At 46.0% G+C, this 17,717-nt stretch overlaps 20 non-coding genes and 1 pseudogene across 20 annotated transcripts; all 21 read right to left on the bottom strand.

Annotated features, from left to right (window-relative positions):
* Nucleotides 1–10,880: 10,880 nt before the first annotated feature.
* Nucleotides 10,881–10,999, bottom strand: LOC122094625. The gene has a single exon (XR_006144936.1). It is a non-coding gene; the product is annotated as a 5S ribosomal RNA (ribosomal RNA).
* Nucleotides 11,000–11,214: 215 nt separating this feature from the next.
* On the bottom strand, nt 11,215–11,332 carry LOC122094456 (annotated as a pseudogene).
* Nucleotides 11,333–11,547: 215 nt separating this feature from the next.
* LOC122094559 lies at nt 11,548–11,666 on the bottom strand. The gene has a single exon (XR_006144874.1). It is a non-coding gene; the product is annotated as a 5S ribosomal RNA (ribosomal RNA).
* Nucleotides 11,667–11,881: 215 nt separating this feature from the next.
* On the bottom strand, nt 11,882–12,000 carry LOC122094548. Its single transcript, XR_006144863.1, has one exon. It is a non-coding gene; the product is annotated as a 5S ribosomal RNA (ribosomal RNA).
* Nucleotides 12,001–12,215: 215 nt separating this feature from the next.
* Nucleotides 12,216–12,334, bottom strand: LOC122094536. The gene has a single exon (XR_006144851.1). It is a non-coding gene; the product is annotated as a 5S ribosomal RNA (ribosomal RNA).
* A 215-nt stretch (nt 12,335–12,549) lies between these two features.
* Nucleotides 12,550–12,668, bottom strand: LOC122094525. Its single transcript, XR_006144840.1, has one exon. It is a non-coding gene; the product is annotated as a 5S ribosomal RNA (ribosomal RNA).
* Nucleotides 12,669–12,883: 215 nt separating this feature from the next.
* On the bottom strand, nt 12,884–13,002 carry LOC122094607. Its single transcript, XR_006144920.1, has one exon. It is a non-coding gene; the product is annotated as a 5S ribosomal RNA (ribosomal RNA).
* Nucleotides 13,003–13,217: 215 nt separating this feature from the next.
* Nucleotides 13,218–13,331, bottom strand: LOC122094441. Its single transcript, XR_006144775.1, has one exon. It is a non-coding gene; the product is annotated as a 5S ribosomal RNA (ribosomal RNA).
* A 215-nt stretch (nt 13,332–13,546) lies between these two features.
* On the bottom strand, nt 13,547–13,665 carry LOC122094604. The gene has a single exon (XR_006144917.1). It is a non-coding gene; the product is annotated as a 5S ribosomal RNA (ribosomal RNA).
* Nucleotides 13,666–13,879: 214 nt separating this feature from the next.
* Nucleotides 13,880–13,998, bottom strand: LOC122094623. The gene has a single exon (XR_006144934.1). It is a non-coding gene; the product is annotated as a 5S ribosomal RNA (ribosomal RNA).
* Nucleotides 13,999–14,213: 215 nt separating this feature from the next.
* On the bottom strand, nt 14,214–14,332 carry LOC122094514. The gene has a single exon (XR_006144829.1). It is a non-coding gene; the product is annotated as a 5S ribosomal RNA (ribosomal RNA).
* A 215-nt stretch (nt 14,333–14,547) lies between these two features.
* Nucleotides 14,548–14,666, bottom strand: LOC122094627. The gene has a single exon (XR_006144938.1). It is a non-coding gene; the product is annotated as a 5S ribosomal RNA (ribosomal RNA).
* Nucleotides 14,667–14,881: 215 nt separating this feature from the next.
* LOC122094628 lies at nt 14,882–15,000 on the bottom strand. Its single transcript, XR_006144939.1, has one exon. It is a non-coding gene; the product is annotated as a 5S ribosomal RNA (ribosomal RNA).
* A 215-nt stretch (nt 15,001–15,215) lies between these two features.
* On the bottom strand, nt 15,216–15,334 carry LOC122094502. Its single transcript, XR_006144818.1, has one exon. It is a non-coding gene; the product is annotated as a 5S ribosomal RNA (ribosomal RNA).
* Nucleotides 15,335–15,549: 215 nt separating this feature from the next.
* On the bottom strand, nt 15,550–15,668 carry LOC122094491. Its single transcript, XR_006144807.1, has one exon. It is a non-coding gene; the product is annotated as a 5S ribosomal RNA (ribosomal RNA).
* A 215-nt stretch (nt 15,669–15,883) lies between these two features.
* Nucleotides 15,884–16,002, bottom strand: LOC122094480. The gene has a single exon (XR_006144796.1). It is a non-coding gene; the product is annotated as a 5S ribosomal RNA (ribosomal RNA).
* Nucleotides 16,003–16,217: 215 nt separating this feature from the next.
* LOC122094608 lies at nt 16,218–16,336 on the bottom strand. The gene has a single exon (XR_006144921.1). It is a non-coding gene; the product is annotated as a 5S ribosomal RNA (ribosomal RNA).
* A 215-nt stretch (nt 16,337–16,551) lies between these two features.
* LOC122094472 lies at nt 16,552–16,670 on the bottom strand. The gene has a single exon (XR_006144788.1). It is a non-coding gene; the product is annotated as a 5S ribosomal RNA (ribosomal RNA).
* A 215-nt stretch (nt 16,671–16,885) lies between these two features.
* LOC122094461 lies at nt 16,886–17,004 on the bottom strand. Its single transcript, XR_006144787.1, has one exon. It is a non-coding gene; the product is annotated as a 5S ribosomal RNA (ribosomal RNA).
* A 215-nt stretch (nt 17,005–17,219) lies between these two features.
* LOC122094450 lies at nt 17,220–17,338 on the bottom strand. The gene has a single exon (XR_006144784.1). It is a non-coding gene; the product is annotated as a 5S ribosomal RNA (ribosomal RNA).
* Nucleotides 17,339–17,553: 215 nt separating this feature from the next.
* LOC122094635 lies at nt 17,554–17,672 on the bottom strand. Its single transcript, XR_006144945.1, has one exon. It is a non-coding gene; the product is annotated as a 5S ribosomal RNA (ribosomal RNA).
* Nucleotides 17,673–17,717: the final 45 nt, after the last annotated feature.

Genomic DNA, 17,717 nt, shown 5'->3' with positions numbered 1-17,717 from the left:
CGTTCACCTTCGAGGTCTCGAGCTAACGTTGAGTCGACGGTCGTAGTAGTCAAACCTCGAGTTCACCAGCTGTACATCCCTCCGAAGTCAGGAAAAATCCGCTGAAATGGCATTGGCCGTTGTATCCAAGTCCTGGCCCAGTCTGAGAAAGGAATTCTCCAAAGTAGCCTGCCTCTCCAGGATGCATTCCTCCCTAGAAGCACTCTCATCCAGTCTTCTTAACAGCTGATCTTGCCCGTCCTTCAAAGCCCTCATAGTAGACATCATGCCCTCAAAATCATATGCACCACTCTCAGGTGGTGGGGCTCTATGCGGTGGGCCTGTAACTCTAGTGAAGCCAGGATCAGCACCTCTCGACTCATGAGGCACCTCCTCAAGGATGTCCTCGTCCACAAAATCATCCTCTCCACCCTGAGGAACATAGTCCTCATCCTCCTCACTAGACTCCTCCTCCATGGGAACATCCTCCCTAGGAGCAGCCCTCTTATCCCTACCTCTCTGAGCTCCTGCTCTCTGAGGTACATCCATAAGAACGTGGAGACCCATCCTCAATAGATTTCCCCTGTTGAACTTGTCCGTTGGAGTCTTCCCCTCCTCACCACTCAGGTCCACTCCGAAGAACTCAAAGATCCTAGTGAGGATCCTGCCATATGGAAACCCTCCATCCTCGGGGTGAGAAGTATGGTGCTCTATGGTCTTGAGGATGACGTAAGGCAAGCATAAGTTCTCGTCACCCCCCTCTAAAGCCTTATAGATGCAGAAGGCTAAGAAGGCTGCCATGAAGCCCACCTGGTTCCAGTGACCTCCTCTGGGGAGCAAGTTGAACTGGACCAAACGGGCAAACACATGAGCCTCTGGGTAAAATGATGTCTCGAAATCCGGATGCTCACTGATGCCACAGATGGTCTCATAGATGTGGTCCGACATCTCCAAACTCATGAACGGGCCCATGGGCTTACTCCTGGGAGGACTGTAGAAACGGTGTCCAGCTGAAGAGATACCCAAAATACTAGCCAGGGTGTCCACGGTCAGCTGAATGTCCACCCCCTTCACCATACTAATTATCGCATACTCTCCGTACTGGTAGGAAACCTCCAGGTTGTAGTAGAATCTACGAACCAACTGCTCGTAGCACGGACGGTCTATGTGGAGGATAGACTGCTAGCCCAGTGCTGTGAACCTCTCCTGAAGCTGAATCTTGTGGAAGTCGTCAACTACCACAGTCTTCTCCATCATTACAGACCTCTTCAGGAAGGCCTGCCAGTTGGTTGCTGCCTCTGAATAGCGGAAGAGTTCCTCATCGTGGTCGGAAGGATCAAAATGGGCAAGTTCGGGTCGCCTTGTGTGAGGGGCTGGAGAACTAGTCCCCGTACTCTTCCGTTTAGAAGCGGTGGTCTTACGCCGAGTGCCAGAGGATGCGGGCTCTTTGCCTTTACGAGAAGGCATCCTGGCAAGAAAAAAAGAAAGAAGGGTGAGTAAGGAAAAAAGGAGTAACAAAGGGAATAAATAGATGGGTGAGCAATAAGAGGAAGCCCCAAAACCCAATTCTCGCAAAACAGAAAATGTGACAAGCGAAGAATGATAAGAGTCTATGGATGAAATGCATGGTAAGTGACAAGACAGAAGTTATGGCAAAATAGAAAAGTGACAAGAGGCATATAAACATGACAATTAAGGAGTGGAAAAACCCCCAATTCTCAAGGTGCAAGTCCAATCTAAGAAAAAGTTTAAAAGACTCACAATAGAGGAAAGCTTGAAGCTACATGTCTAAGATTGAAATGCCATCGTAGTGCAATCAAGAATATGCAAAAACATATGCTAATATGCTATTGAGGTCCACAAATACGAAAGGATGTAAAGAGAATCAATGAAACCCAACACAAAAAGATGGATTTTCATGGGAAGAAATGGGATTTCAAACATAAGGGACTTTCTATGATCTCTACAGCATGTTAAGTACAAATCAAACATAAGGCATTGCATTTAAGTTATTAATTGGGAAGAAAAGAGCAGAAATTGAAGAAATCCCCAAATCTGAAAAAACTAGGGCACGGTTGGGGTTTTCACTCAAAAAGTGGGAAGTAAATCCTAAAACTAGAAAAAAATCACAGAGAGAACATCACATTCACATGAAATCAATGTTCTGTGGAAAGAAACATGGAAAGGAATTGAGATTGAAGACTACTCATGAGTTCTACCCCCAAAATGCAAGTTCTGAGAAGAAAATGAGGAAGAAACTTACTTGTAAGTAGAGGGGTTGAATCGTCCCAAAACCGCCGGATCGTTGAGTGAGATTGCGAGTGGAAGCGTCAAGAAGCTCTCCAAAGTCGCCTGAGAGAGAGAGAGAGAGGGAGAGAGAGAAAATGGGAGAAACAAGAGGAACAGGGGCTTAAAAGCCCTGTTCGTAATTTCCCGCTCGGGTAGGACCGGCGGGCCGACCGACGGGCCAACCTGCCCGCCGGTGTCAGCCCGCCAGTTGAGAAAAAAAAATATAAAAATAAAAAGGGAAAAAGGGGTGTTATTATAATTACTATTATTATTATTCTTATAATAATATACCTGAAAAAAAAATAGCACCATATGGTTGAGTGGGACCATTGTCGTTCTTGTTGAAGCACTAGCCCTGTATTTTCGGAATTAAGTTATGGTTAGTTGCAAACTATCATACACTATAATATCCTGCGTGTTGGCATATAATTATGTGCCGATATCAATTCTATGGTGTTTAACCAATGTGGTGTATGATATGCTCCAAGTACAGGGATACGATGGTACGTACTAGATCCGGTAGCAATGCACGAGGTACCTCGCGTGGTCCTCGTCCGGTTGGTCGACCACTGAATCCCAGAAGGTCCCACTCTATGGGGCAAACCTCACTTCCACAACCTCCAGAGACCTTTGGTCAGGGTGGGGCACAAGGGGACCCACCTATGACTGCACTTTCGAACCCTCCACCAGTTATTACTCTGGGGGATGTTGCTACCATAATCCAATAGTCACAACAGGCTTTCCAGCAACAAATGCTTCAGCAACAATAAGCATTTATGGCTGCTATACAGCAACAATTGGACCTTTCTCAAACAGGTCAACCTCCCCAGATACTTACTCCACAGGACCCACCTGTAGGGTCTGGTACGGACCCAAAAGTGGGAGGTACACCTCCAATTCCGCCATTCAGTGTTCCTCCGTATGTGGTGCCCCCTCCATACCCTTACTATCCAGCTTATGTTCTCAATTACCCGCCGACGAATAATATGTCAAAGGTAGTGGAGTCATTCAAGAGGAACTTGCCACCTGTATTCTCTAAGGTGGGGAGTGATCCTCTGGAGCCGGACCAGTGGATCCAAGAGCTGGAGAAAATATTTGAGGTGATTGAGTACACTGATGCATAGAAACTCATTTGTGCGGGGTTGCAACTCAAGAAGGACGCCAACTCTTGGTGGCAAGCCTCTAAGCCCATATTGTTGGCCGCACATCCGGAACCCACCTGGGAACAGTTCAAGGAGTTGTTCTTGGACAATCATTACCCACGTAGCTTCAGAGACCGCAAGGAGACGGAATTTATGGCCTTAACTCAAGGAGGTAAGACTATCCTTGAGTATCAACAGCAGTTTGAGAGCTTGTTCCATTTTTCCCCTAGGCATATGAGGACAGTTGAAGAAAAGGCTGCAAGATTTCTGAAGGGCCTAAAGGCATCCATTGGGTCTGTACTTGAGGTCTTAGACTTGACAGACTATGGCCAGATTGTGCAAAAGGCCAAGACTATGGAAGATAAGCAGAAGGGAGAACAGTCCATCACACCTGGACTGTGGAAGAGAACAAATCCATTTCCGGATATGGGCAACTCCTCCAAGGCATACCGTGGGTCATGCAGTTCTGGGCTTACACATAGGCAGCCCTATAGGCCATCTAGCTACCCTCATCGACCAGCTGGTGGTTCGGGCTCTGCATCTTTCCTCCCAAACACTAGTGCGGTACCTACAGTTCCAAGGCCGCCCCGACCTCCATCTTCAACGGGTCAAGTGCAGAGGGGCCCCACCCCAGTTTCGGCATCTCAGATCCGTTGCTTTAACTTCCATTCCTATGGGCACTATGCTAAAGACTGTCGGGTCAGACCAGCCTTGCCCTCCAGTCAGCCCTTTGCGTACCGACCTCCCTTAACTCGGGGGAATCAACCGCAGGGAAGGATGTATGCCCTATCAGCTGAGGAAGCTAAGGCCAGCACGGAAGTGGTAGCAGGTACATTTTAAATTTAAGAATTTCCTTATGTTAAATATTGATGACCTACTGAAATTATATGCATTGTTACGCTAGGTGTCCTATCTATATCGGGCATACCAGCCTATGTTTTATTCGATTCAGGAGCTACACATTCATTCGTATCTAAGAGATTTGCTGAGAAACTTGGTATGCCACCCAGGACCCTAGATCATGGGATGATTGTTAGTATGCCTACTGGTAAAGTTACACAGTTGAAGGAGGTGTATGGGTCATGCCCAGTGGAAATTAGTGGGAAGAAATTGGATGCACAACTCATTAAATTCAATATGCAGAATTTTGATGTTATACTGGGCATGGATTGGTTATCGGCCCATCGAGCTAATGTGATGTGTGCTGAAAAATTAATTAGGGTGACAGATGATGAAGGAAAAGAATTGGTTTACCGAGCAGATAAAATGAAACAGGCGAGAAAGTTCCTCATCTCCGCCCTTCAAGCGGTAAAGTTGTTGGAGAGTGGATGTCAGGGCTACTTAGCATCGGTACTTGATGTTGATGCAAGGGTTACACCTCTAGAAGAGGTAAAGGTGGTTAAAGAGTTTCCTGACATCTTTCCAGATGATCTGATGCATTTACCGCCTAATAGAGAGTTGGAGTTTGCCATAGACTTGGTTCCTGCAGCAGCTCCAGTGTCTAAAGCCCCATACCAGATGGCACCAGCCGAACTGAAGGAGTTGCAAATGCAGTTGCAGGAATTATTGAAAAATGGGTTTATTCACCCAAGTGTTTCACCTTGGGGTGCCCCAGTATTGTTTGTCAAGAAGAAGGATGGCAGCTTGCGTATGTGCATTGATTACCGAGAATTAAATAAGCTAACCATTAAGAACTGGTATCCATTGCCACGCATTGATGATTTATTTGACCAACTGCAAGGTGCCAAGGTATTTTCAAAGATAGACCTTTGATCATGCTATTATCAGCTCAAATAAAGAGTGGCAACATACCTAAGACAGCATTCAGGACTCGGTATGGTCACTATGAGTTCCTAGTGTTATCTTTTGGGTTAACCAATGTACCGGCAGCATTCATGGATTTAATGAATCGAGTATTTCATGATGTCCTCGATAAATGGAAATTATTTTTATTGATGACATCTTGATCTACTCCAAGACAGAAGAGGAGCACACTCAACATTTGAGAATGGTGTTACAGAGGTTGAGAGAACAACAATTGTTTGCCAACTACAGCAAATGTGAATTTTGGCTTGAGCAAGTTGGATTCCTGGGGCACGTAGTGTCTAAGGCCGGAATTGAGGTGGATCCTGATAAGGTGAAAGCAGTAGTAGAGTGGGAAAGCCCTAAAAATGTCACTGAAATTAGAAGCTTCTTGGGTTTGGCTGGATACTACCGGCGCTTCATTGAGAATTTTGCTCGGATCTCAGCACCAATGACTAAGTTAACAAAAAAGGGTGTGAAGTTTGACTGGGTAGAGGAATGCGAGACGAGTTTTCAGGAGTTGAAGAAGAGGTTGGTGTCGGCCCCTGTGTTGACCATCCCTGAAGGCACAGGTGGAATGACAGTCTACACTGATGCTCCCAAAGTTGGGTTAGGTTGTGTTCTCATGCAACGCGGAAAAGTGATAGCGTATGCTTCACGACAACTAAAGGAGTATGAGAAGAACTACCCCACTCATGACTTGGAACTAACCGCAGTCATTTTTGCCCTTAAGATTTTGCGACATTACTTGTATGGGGGAGAAGTGCGAGATATACAGTGATCACAAAAGCCTTAAGTACTTTTTCACCCAGAAGGATTTGAACATGAGGCAGAGGAGATGGCTTGAGCTCATGAAGGATTATGACTGCGACATTCAGTATCATCCCGACAAGGCCCGGCAAGGCTAATGTAGTGGCAGATGCGTTAAGTCAGAGGCACAGACTGTGTCACTCTCATACTTAGCAGTCAGCCCACCACTTGTACAAGAGGCGACGCTAATGGATGAAACTCTCTTATATGAAGGAGCAACCTTAGAGTTTGAACGTCAACCAGAAAACCTTAAATGGTTGACTGTATCCTTGGCAGCTCTACAGGTGTATCCGACTATTAGGCAAGAGGTAATAATGAAACAACCTTTGGATCCTGAATTGCAATGGATCAGAATTAAGGTTCAAGATCAAATAGTGAACGACCCAGATTTTGTTTTAGCCAGTGACGGGGCATTGATGTTTTGAGACAGATTGTGTGTACCCGATGATTTGGATATACAAGACAAGATTGTGCGAGAAGCACATAGCTCCGAGTACTCACTCCACCCAGGAAGTACAAAGATATATAAAGACCTCAAACAAAATTACTGGTGGCCAAGCATGAAAGTCACAATAGCTCTATATGTGGCGACTTGTCTTATATGCCAGAAAGTAAAAGCTGAGAGGCATTGACCTTGTGGTACTCTTCAGCCACTCCCAGTACCAGACTGGAAGTGGGATAGGATTACAATGGACTTCGTCACTGGACTACCATGTACACCTAAGGGGATGGACGCGATATGGGTGATCGTTGATCGGCTTACTAAGACTGCTCATTTTATTCCCATCAAGACCAAGTTCTCTATGGCCAAATTAGGACAACTTTATATGGATAATATAGTGCGCTTGCATGGAGTTCCAGTGAGCATTGTATTAGATAGGGACCCAAGATTCACTTTCAGATTTTGGAAAAGCTTCCAGCATGCCTTAGGATCACAATTGAATTTGAGTACTGCTTTTCACCCACAGACTGATGGTCAGTCGGAGCGAACCATACAGATATTAGAAGACATGCTCAGGGCATGTGCAATGGAAATGAGTGGTAGTTGGGAAGAATATATACCCCTTATGGAGTTTTCCTATAACAACAGTTACCAAGCTATAATTGGGATGGCTCCATATGAGGCATTATATGGTAGGAGGTGCAGAACTCCTCTGTATTGGGATGAGGTAGGCGAACGCCGAATGTTAGGACCTGAAATGATACAGATGACTTGTGACAAGGTTGATGTTATTCGAGAATGGATTAAAGCAGCTCAGTCTATCAGAAGAGCTATGCAGACAACTGCAGAAAAGACATTGAATTTCAGCCAGGAGAAAAGGTGTTTCTCAAGATCTCTCCTACTAAAGGGTTGCAAAGATTTCACAGAAAGGGGAAGTTGAGCCCAAGATACATTGGCGCATTTGAGATCTTAGCCCGGGTTGGCTCAGTAGCCTACATGCTTGCTCTGCCACCTTCACTCGGGGATGTTCATAACGTATTTCATGTATCCATGCTGAAGCGATACGTTTATGATCCATCTTACGTATTACCCGTGGAACCAGAATATCTAGAAGCTGATATGACCTATACAGAGCAGCCAACTGAAATTTTGGACCGAAAGGTGAAAACTCGTCGCAACCGCTCCATTTCCTACGTAAAGGTGCGATGGGATAATCATTCACTTGAAGAAGCATCTTGGGAGAAAGAGGATGAAATCCAAGCAAAGTACCCTCATCTTTTCGAACAACCAGGTATGCCAATTTCGAGGACAAAATTTTCAGAAAGGGGGGGTATACGTAATACGCTACTTCTTAAACCCGGTCTGATTACATGGTTGACCCAGTTTAACCATGCAGGACCCGAACCGGAGAGGGTTAAGGCGGGTTCCTTATGAACCATGATGGCAAGGGTGACTTTAAACACCGGCTAGCCAGATAAGTCCGAGTCAGTGCTAGAGGAGACGAGTGTACCCAAGCCGTGTACATGCACATATCATAAAGCCATGTACGAATAAAGTAGATATGTAGCCGTATCTTAAAGCACATACGTATAATATACCTTATGCCGAGAGTGAGATTCGTGTCGAGAGTCGAATTCCATAAAAGTCCCACTCGTTGGCCAATTTTCGGCCCTCAGGTGGGCGGTCACAGGTGGGCGCATCCGCCCACCTGAGTGACCCACCCATGTGGTTACTAGTGGTTTTAAGAAAGTATAAATAGCATTATTTTGTGTTTTTCAATATCTCATTTATTACATTTAGAAGTTGGTGAGAAGATTAAAGAGGAGAGAGAAAAGAAGGGAGAAAAGAGAACGTAGAAGAAGAAAGGGGAAGGAAGAGGAGGAAGGAAAGGATTTAAGTGGTGCCAAGGTTTGATCTTCCCATTCCGACGCCGGAAGAGTGATCCCCAACACGATATCTACGATTGGAGGTGAGCAAAGGCTATGTTTCTTAAACTTTCACCAAACCCAAGTAAAACCCTTGATTTGGGTAGAGTTCCTTGAGATCTTATAAATCTCACTTGAGATGATGAATCCAAAGGTTTGATAGATGGTCTTTGTGTTGATTTTGAAGGATTTGAAGAAGTGTTTACATGGTTAGAGAAACATTGGTGATTTCTTGAGCTAAGAAGTGATTTTGGGGTTTTGAAAGAGTTCTTGAGCAAAGAAGGTAATATGGCTTCTCGATCCTTAAATCTAACTTAGATCTAGGTTAAAATCATCTTATGAGACCTTGAATATGTGGAAAATGGGTTTAGAAAAGCCCCATTTTATTTCTCCAAAGGTTGGGGAAGGCTTCAGGGAAAATGGCATTTTTTCGCCGAGACCGGTGGGCCGAGACCGATGGGCCAAACGACCCGCCTGAGGGCACCCACCTGAGAGGGCAGGCCCTCGGCTAGGACCGGTGGGTCGGACTGGTGGGCCGACCGGTGGGCCGACCCGCCCACCTAAGAAGATAGGTGGGCCATGACAGGTGGGCTGCCCGACCCACCCGAGAGGCTCCCAACGTGATTTTTACGTCCGAATGGACCCAAAATGGACGTGCGATTTTCTTTTAGGATTCTAAACATGATTTTTTCATCAAATCTTGTTAGGTTGGACCCCAAAGTGGTGAAATGCTAACCCCATTCACTCATGATAGGTTCACCAAATCTTACGCTTCTCGCACCGGATCTCACCCGTACCAGGCGTGAGTCTTTGTACACTACAAGTAAGTGGGGAGAGGACATTTGGCCTTGTTTCAAAGCTTGTTTGGCGTTCATCTAATTGTATCTAGACTAGCCATGTCATCATGCAAATGCTATGTAGCTTAGCCATCCTCATATTTTATGCCATGTGTGTTGTGTTTATTTTCTCAATGCCATATGATGATATGCTTATCTGATGAATGTTAACATCATTGTGCATGATGCATTAATAGACGAGATGCCGTAGTTGGCTTGGAAACGAGTGCATTGGTGGGCCGTGGAATGGGACGCGGTGGCACTATGCAATCGTACTATGTTATATAGGAGCATGCGGTTTAGGATAATCATCTTCCCGCGCTACGACCCTTCCCAACAGGGGTTGAGGTGTTGGGTTACCATTTAGGGGGAAGCAGTGGTCGCGGTTATCGAGTCACTGTTGTGGTTAGACATACGCCCGGCTGGTCATTAGGACAGTCGACAACCTCAGTGGTATATTCAAGATGGCCAATCGTACTGCTTTTAAATTACTGGAGTCAGCACATTTAATTTATGTCATTTACATTATGTTGGGAGCTGGTGATAGCCCTATGGGCGTATTGCGGGATGGAGTTCGCGGCCCGTACCCGGAGTATACACGCACTATGGTTGTAGTAGCACTAAACGAAAGACTTAGTAATGTTGTTTAGGTGGATGTGATTAAAAACGAATTGCATAGCATATAGTGCATATGGTTGTAATTTGTTGTGTGGATTGCGGTGTGGTCCTTCTTTTCACTTACTGAGCTAGTGAGCTCATCCCACGTGTGCACCTCTTTTAGATGATTTTACAGGTCATCAACCTAAAGAGCACGGGTCGGGCCCCACAGTTAAATTCCCTGAAGAGGATTGGTGGGTCCCGGAGGAATTAGAGCACGGGACGGATTGCTCATGCGAGGGTTGTGCTGCAATACCGCAGTTTTGATACCGAGCTGAGCTTTACTGTTGATACCGAGCTGAGATTTACTTTTGATACCGAGCTGAGCTTTACCTTTTGATACCGAGCTAAGCTCTATTTTCTATACCGAGCTGAGCTCTACTTTTGATACCGAGCTGAGCTGTACCCTTTGTGTTTTTGATGATCCCTTTTGTGTACTTGATATGTAAATTGTATTCTTTTGTGTAAATATCATGCCTACGGCCCCACACGTACTTAACTATGTATTACAATTCGGGTATCAAGTATAATGGGCATATTTACAGGTAAATTAAGTCTTCTGCTGACCTAATTAACACTTTCTTAGTTGTGTGTATACTGTGGTTGGATACTGTATCAGATCATCCTGGCAGATTTGGGTTAACCGGTGTTAACCCAGTCACTAGCCTGCTTCTGTGTGAACGGGGTGTAACATTGCCCATCCTAGTACTACTCTCGCCCAAGCAAGCTTAACTGCGGAGTTCTGATGGGATCCGGTACATTAGTGCTGGTATGATTGCACTCGCCAAGTTTATGCCCCCTCATTGTCTTATGCTATTCAACCACGCTAGTCGCCTATTAATTAAATACTAATATAACTCCTCCTTCGAAAAATCATCGTCGTAAAATGAAAAAATAATAAAATATATTACTCCGTGGCGCGAACGACTTCTCCCATCGCATCCCCCCTCGCCATGACACCGCTGCGGTCCGCACAGAAAATGGTCGAAAACAAAAATGGGTGCAACACGAGGACTTCCCAAGAGGTCACACATCCTAGTACTACTCTCGCCCAAGCACGCTTAACTGCGGAGTTCTGATGGGATCCGGTGCATTAGTGCTGGTATGATCGCACCCGCCAAGTTTATGCCCCCTCATTCTCTTATGCTATTTAACCACGCTAGTCGCCTATTAATTAAATATTAATATAACTCCTCCTTCGTAAAATCATCGTCGTAAAATGGAAAAATAATAAAATATATTACTCTGTGGCGGGAACGGTCTTCTCCCACCGCATCCCTCCTCCACATGACACCGCCGCGGTCCGCACGGAAAATGGTCGAAAACAAAAAGGGGTGCACACGAGGACTTCCCATGAGGTCACCCATCCTAGTTCTACTCTCGCCCAAGCACGCTTAACTGCAGAGTTCTGATGGGATCCGGTGCATTAGTGCTTTTATGATCGCACCCACAGAGTTTATGCCCCCTCATTCTCTTATGCTATTCAACAACGCTAGTCACCTATTAATTAAATATTAATATAACTCCTCCCTCGTAAAATCATCGTCGTAAAATGAAAAAATAATAAAATATATCACTCAGTGGCGCGAACGGGCTTCTCCCACCGCATCCCTCCTCCCCATTACACCGCCGCAGTCCGCACGGAAAATGGTCGAAAACAAAAAGGGGTGCAACACGAGGACTTCCCAGGAGGTCACCCATCCTAGTACTACTCTCGCCCAAGCACGCTTAACTGCGGAGTTCTGATGGGATCCGGTGCATTAGTGCTGGTATGATCGCACCCGCCAAGTTTATGCCTCCTTATTCTCTTATGCTATTCAACCACGCTAGTCGCCGATTAATTAAATATTAATATAACTCCTCCTTCGTAAAATCATCGTCGTAAAATGAAAAAATAATAAAATATATTACTCCGTGGCGGGAACGGTCTTCTCCCACCGCATACCTCCCCCCCATTACACCGCCGCGGTCCGCACGGAAAATGGTCGAAAACAAAAAGGGGTGCAACACGAGGACTTCCCAGGAGGTCACCCATCCTAGTACTACTCTCGCCCAAGCACGCTTAACTGCGGAGTTCTGATGGGATCCGGTGCATTAGTGCTGGTATGATCGCACCCGCCAAGTTTATGCCTCCTTATTCTCTTATGCTATTCAACCACGCTAGTCGCCGATTAATTAAATATTAATATAACTCCTCCTTCGTAAAATCATCGCCGTAAAATGAAAAAATAATAAAATATATTACTCCGTGGCGGGAACGGTCTTCTCCCACCGCATACCTCCTCCCCATTACACCGCCGCGGTCCGCACGGAAAATGGTCGAAAACAAAAAGGGGTGCAACACGAGGACTTCCCAGGAGGTCACCCATCCTAGTACTACTCTCGCCCAAGCACGCTTAACTGCGGAGTTCTGATGGGATCCGGTGCATTAGTGCTGGTATGATCGCACCCGCCAAGTTTATGCCTCCTTATTCTCTTATGCTATTCAACCACGCTAGTCGCCGATTAATTAAATATTAATATAACTCCTCCTTCGTAAAATCATCGCCGTAAAATGAAAAAATAATAAAATATATTACTCCGTGGCGGGAACGGTCTTCTCCCACCGCATACCTCCTCCCCATTACACCGCCGCGGTCCGCACGGAAAATGGTCGAAAACAAAAAGGGGTGCAACACGAGGACTTCCCAGGAGGTCACCCATCCTAGTACTACTCTCGCCCAAGCACGCTTAACTGCGGAGTTCTGATGGGATCCGGTGCATTAGTGCTGGTATGATCGCACCCGCAAAGTTTATGCCTCCTTATTCTCTTATGCTATTCAACCACGCTAGTCGCCGATTAATTAAATATTAATATAACTCCTCCTTCGTAAAATCATCGCCGTAAAATGAAAAAATAATAAAATATATTACTCCGTGGCGGGAACGGTCTTCTCCCACCGCATACCTCCTCCCCATTACACCGCCGCGGTCCGCACGGAAAATGGTCGAAAACAAAAAGGGGTGCAACACGAGGACTTCCCAGGAGGTCACCCATCCTAGTACTACTCTCGCCCAAGCACGCTTAACTGCGGAGTTCTGATGGGATCCGGTGCATTAGTGCTGGTATGAACGCACCCGCCAAGTTTATGCCTCGTTATTCTCATATGCTATTCAACCACGCTAGTCGCCGATTAATTAAATAGTAATATAACTCCTCCTTCGTAAAATCATCGTCATAAAATGAGAAATTAATAAAATATATTACTCCGTGGCGGGAACGGTCTTCGCCCACTGCATACCTCCTCCCCATTACACCGGCGCGGTCCGCACAAAAAATGGTCGAAAACAAAAAGGGGTGCAACACGAGGACTTCCCAGGAGGTCACCCATCCTAGTACTACTCTCGCCCAAGCACGCTTAACTGTTCTGATGGGATCCGGTGCATTAGTGCTGGTATGATCGCACCCGCCAAGTTTATGCCTCCTTATTCTCTTATGCTATTCAACCACGCTAGTCGCCGATTAATTAAATATTAATATAACTCCTCCTTCGAAAAATCATCGTCGTAAAATGAAAAAATAATAAAATATATTACTCCGTGGCGGGAACGGTCTTCTCCCACCGCATACCTCCTCCCCATTACACTGCCGCGGTCCGCACGGAAAATGGTCGAAAACAAAAAGGGGTGCAACACGAGGACTTCCCAGGAGGTCACCCATTCTAGTACTACTCTCGCCCAAGCACGCTTAACTGCGGAGTTCTGATGGGATCCGGTGCATTAGTGCTGGTATGATCGCACCCGCCAAGTTTATGCCTCCTTATTCTCTTATGCTATTCAACCACGCTAGTCGCCGATTAATTAAATATTAATATAACTCCTCCTTCGTAAAATCATCGTCGTAAAATGAAAAAATAATAAAATATATTACTCCGTGGCGGGAACGGTCTTCTCCCCCGCATACCTCCTCCCCATTACACCGCCGCGGTCCGCACGGAAAATGGTCGAAAACAAAAAGGGGTGCAACACGAGGACTTCCCAGGAGGTCACCCATCCTAGTACTACTCTCGCCCAAGCACGCTTAACTGCGGAGTTCTGATGGGATCCGGTGCATTAGTGCTGGTATGATCGTACCCACCAAGTTTATGCCTCCTTATTCTCTTATGCTATTCAACCACGCTAGTGGCCGATTAATTAAATATTAATATAACTCCTCCTTCGTAAAATCATCGTCATAAAATGAAAAATTAATAAAATATATTACTCCGTGGCGGGAACGGTCTTCGCCCACCGCATACCTCCTCCCCATTACACCGGCGCGGTCCGCACGGAAAATGGTCGAAAACAAAAAGGGGTGCAACACGAGGACTTCCCAGGAGGTCACCCATCCTAGTACTACTCTCGCCCAAGCACGCTTAACTGCGGAGTTCTGATGGGATCCGGTGCATTAGTGCTGGTATGATCGCACCCGCCAAGTTTATGCCTCCTTATTCTCTTATGCTATTCAACCACGCTAGTCGCCGATTAATTAAATATTAATATAACTCCTCCTTCGTAAAATCATCATCGTAAAATGAAAAATTAATAAAATATATTACTCCGTGGCGGGAACGGTCTTCTCCCACCGCTTACCTCCTCCCCATTACACCGCCGCTGTCCGCACGGAAAATGGTCGAAAACAAAAAGGGATGCAACACGAGGACTTCCCAGGAGGTCACCCATCCTAGTACTACTCTCGCCCAAGCATGCTTAACTGCGGAGTTCTGATGGGATCCGGTGCATTAGTGCTGGTATGATCGCAGCTGCCAAGTTTATGCCTCCTTATTCTCTTATGCAATTCAACCACGCTAGTCGCCGATTAATTAAATATTAATATAACTCCTCCTTCGTAAAATCATCGTCGTAAAATGAAAAAATAATAAAATATATTACTCCGTGGTGGGAACGATCTTCTCCCAACGCATACCTCCTCCCCATTACACCGCCGCGGTCCGCACGGAAAATGGTCGAAAACAAAAAGGGGTGCAACACGAGGACTTCCCAGGAGGTCACCCATCCTAGTACTACTCTCGCCCAAGCACGCTTAACTGCGGAGTTCTGATGGGATCCGGTGCATTAGGGCTGGTATGATCACAGCCGCCAAGTTTATGCCTCTTTATTCTCTTATGCTATTCAACCACGCTAGTCGCCGATTAATTAAATATTAATATAACTACTCCGTCGTTAAATCATCGTCGTAAAATGAAAAAATAATAAAATATATTACTCCATGGCGGGTACGGTCTGCTCCCACCGCATACCTCCTCCCCATTACACCGCCGCGGTCCGCACGGAAAATGGTCGAAAACAAAAAGGGGTGCAACACGAGGACTTCCCAGGAGGTCACCCATCCTAGTACTACTCTCGCCCAAGCACGCTTAACTGCGGAGTTCTGATGGGATCCGGTGCATTAGTGCTGGTATGATCGCACCCGCCAAGTTTATGCCTCCTTATTCTCTTATGCTATTCAACCACGCTAGTCGCCGATTAATTAAATATTAATATAACTCCTCCTTCGTAAAATCATCGTCGTAAAATGAAAAAATAATAAAATATATTACTCCGTGGCGGGAACGGTCTTCTCCCACCGCATACCTCCTCCCCATTACACCGCCGCGGTCCGCACGGAAAATGGTCGAAAACAAAAAGGGGTGCAACACGAGGACTTCCCAGGAGGTCACCCATCCTAGTACTACTCTCGCCCAAGCACGCTTAACTGCGGAGTTCTGATGGGATCCGGTGCATTAGTGCTGGTATGATCGCACCCGCCAAGTTTATGCCTCCTTATTCTCTTATGCTATTCAACCACGCTAGTCGCCGATTAATTAAATATTAATATAACTCCTCCTTCGTAAAATCATCGTCGTAAAATGAAAAAATAATAAAATATATTACTCCGTGGCGGGAACGGTCTTCTCCCACCGCATACCTCCTCCCCATTACACCGCCGCGGTCCGCACGGAAAATGGTCGAAAACAAAAAGGGGTGCAACACGAGGACTTCCCAGGAGGTCACCCATCCTAGTACTACTCTCGCCCAAGCACGCTTAACTGCGGAGTTCTGATGGGATCCGGTGCATTAGTGCTGGTATGATCGCACCCGCCAAGTTTATGCCTCCTTATTCTCTTATGCTATTCAACCACGCTAGTCGCCGATTAATTAAATATTAATATAACTCCTCCTTCGTAAAATCATCGTCGTAAAATGAAAAAATAATAAAATATATTACTCCGTGGCGGGAACGGTCTTCGCCCACCGCATACCTCCTCCCCATTACACCGGCGCGGTCCGCACGGAAAATGGTCGAAAACAAAAAGGGGTGCAACACGAGGACTTCCCAGGAGGTCACCCATCCTAGTACTACTCTCGCCCAAGCACGCTTAACTGCGGAGTTCTGATGGGATCCGGTGCATTAGTGCCGGTATGATCGCAACCGCCAAGTTTATGCCTCCTTATTCTCTTATGCTATTCAACCACGCTAGTCGCCGATTAATTAAATATTAATATAACTCCTCCTTCGTAAAATCATCGTCGTAAAATGAAAAAATAATAAAATATATTACTCCGTGGCGGGAACGGTCTTCTCCCACCGCATACCTCCTCCCCATTACACCGCCGCGGTCCGCACGGAAAATGGTCGAAAACAAAAAGGGGTGCAACACGAGGACTTCCCAGGAGGTCACCCATCCTAGTACTACTCTCGCCCAAGCACGCTTAACTGCGGAGTTCTGATGGGATCCGGTGCATTAGTGCTGGTATGATCGCACCCGCCAAGTTTATGCCTCCTTATTCTCTTATGCTATTCAACCACGCTAGTCGCCGATTAATTAAATATTAATATAACTCCTCCTTCGTAAAATCATCGTCGTAAAATGAAAAAATAATAAAATATATTACTCCGTGGCGGGAACGGTCTTCTCCCACCGCATACCTCCTCCCCATTACACCGCCGCGGTCCGCACGGAAAGTGGTCGAAAACAAAAAGGGGTGCAACACGAGGACTTCCCAGGAGGTCACCCATCCTAGTACTACTCTCGCCCAAGCACGCTTAACTGCGGAGTTCTGATGGGATCCGGTGCATTAGTGCTGGTATGATCGCACCCGCCAAGTTTATGCCTCCTTATTCTCTTATGCTATTCAACCACGCTAGTCGCCGATTAATTAAATATTAATATAACTCCTCCTTCGTAAAATCATCGTCGTAAAATGAAAAAATAATAAAATATATTACTCCGTGGCGGGAACGGTCTTCTCCCACCGCATACCTCCTCCCCATTACACCGCCGCGGTCCGCACGGAAAATGGTCGAAAACAAAAAGGGGTGCAACACGAGGACTTCCCAGGAGGTCACCCATCCTAGTACTACTCTCGCCCAAGCACGCTTAACTGCGGAGTTCTGATGGGATCCGGTGCATTAGTGCTGGTATGATCGCACCCGCCAAGTTTATGCCTCCTTATTCTCTTATCCTATTCAACCACGCTAGTCGCCGATTAATTAAATATTAATATAACTCCTCCTTCGTAAAATCATCGTCGTAAAATGAAAAAATAATAAAATATATTACTCCGTGGCGGGAACGGTCTTCTCCCACCGCATACCTCCTCCCCATTACACCGCCGCGGTCCGCACGGAAAATGGTCGAAAACAAAAAGGGGTCCAACACGAGGACTTCCCAGAAGGTCACCCATCCTATTACTACTCTCGCCCAAGCACGCTTAACTGCGGAGTTCTGATGGGATCCGGTGCATTAGTGCTGGTATGATCGCACCCGCCAAGTTTATGCCTCCTTATTCTCTTATGCTATTCAACCACGCT

Source organism: Macadamia integrifolia, chromosome 11, assembly GCF_013358625.1.
Source record: "Macadamia integrifolia cultivar HAES 741 chromosome 11, SCU_Mint_v3, whole genome shotgun sequence".
Taxonomy (NCBI): Eukaryota; Viridiplantae; Streptophyta; class Magnoliopsida; order Proteales; family Proteaceae; genus Macadamia; species Macadamia integrifolia.
The sequence above is the reverse complement of the archived record's forward strand: the minus strand, read 5'-3'. Positions and strand labels throughout refer to the sequence as shown.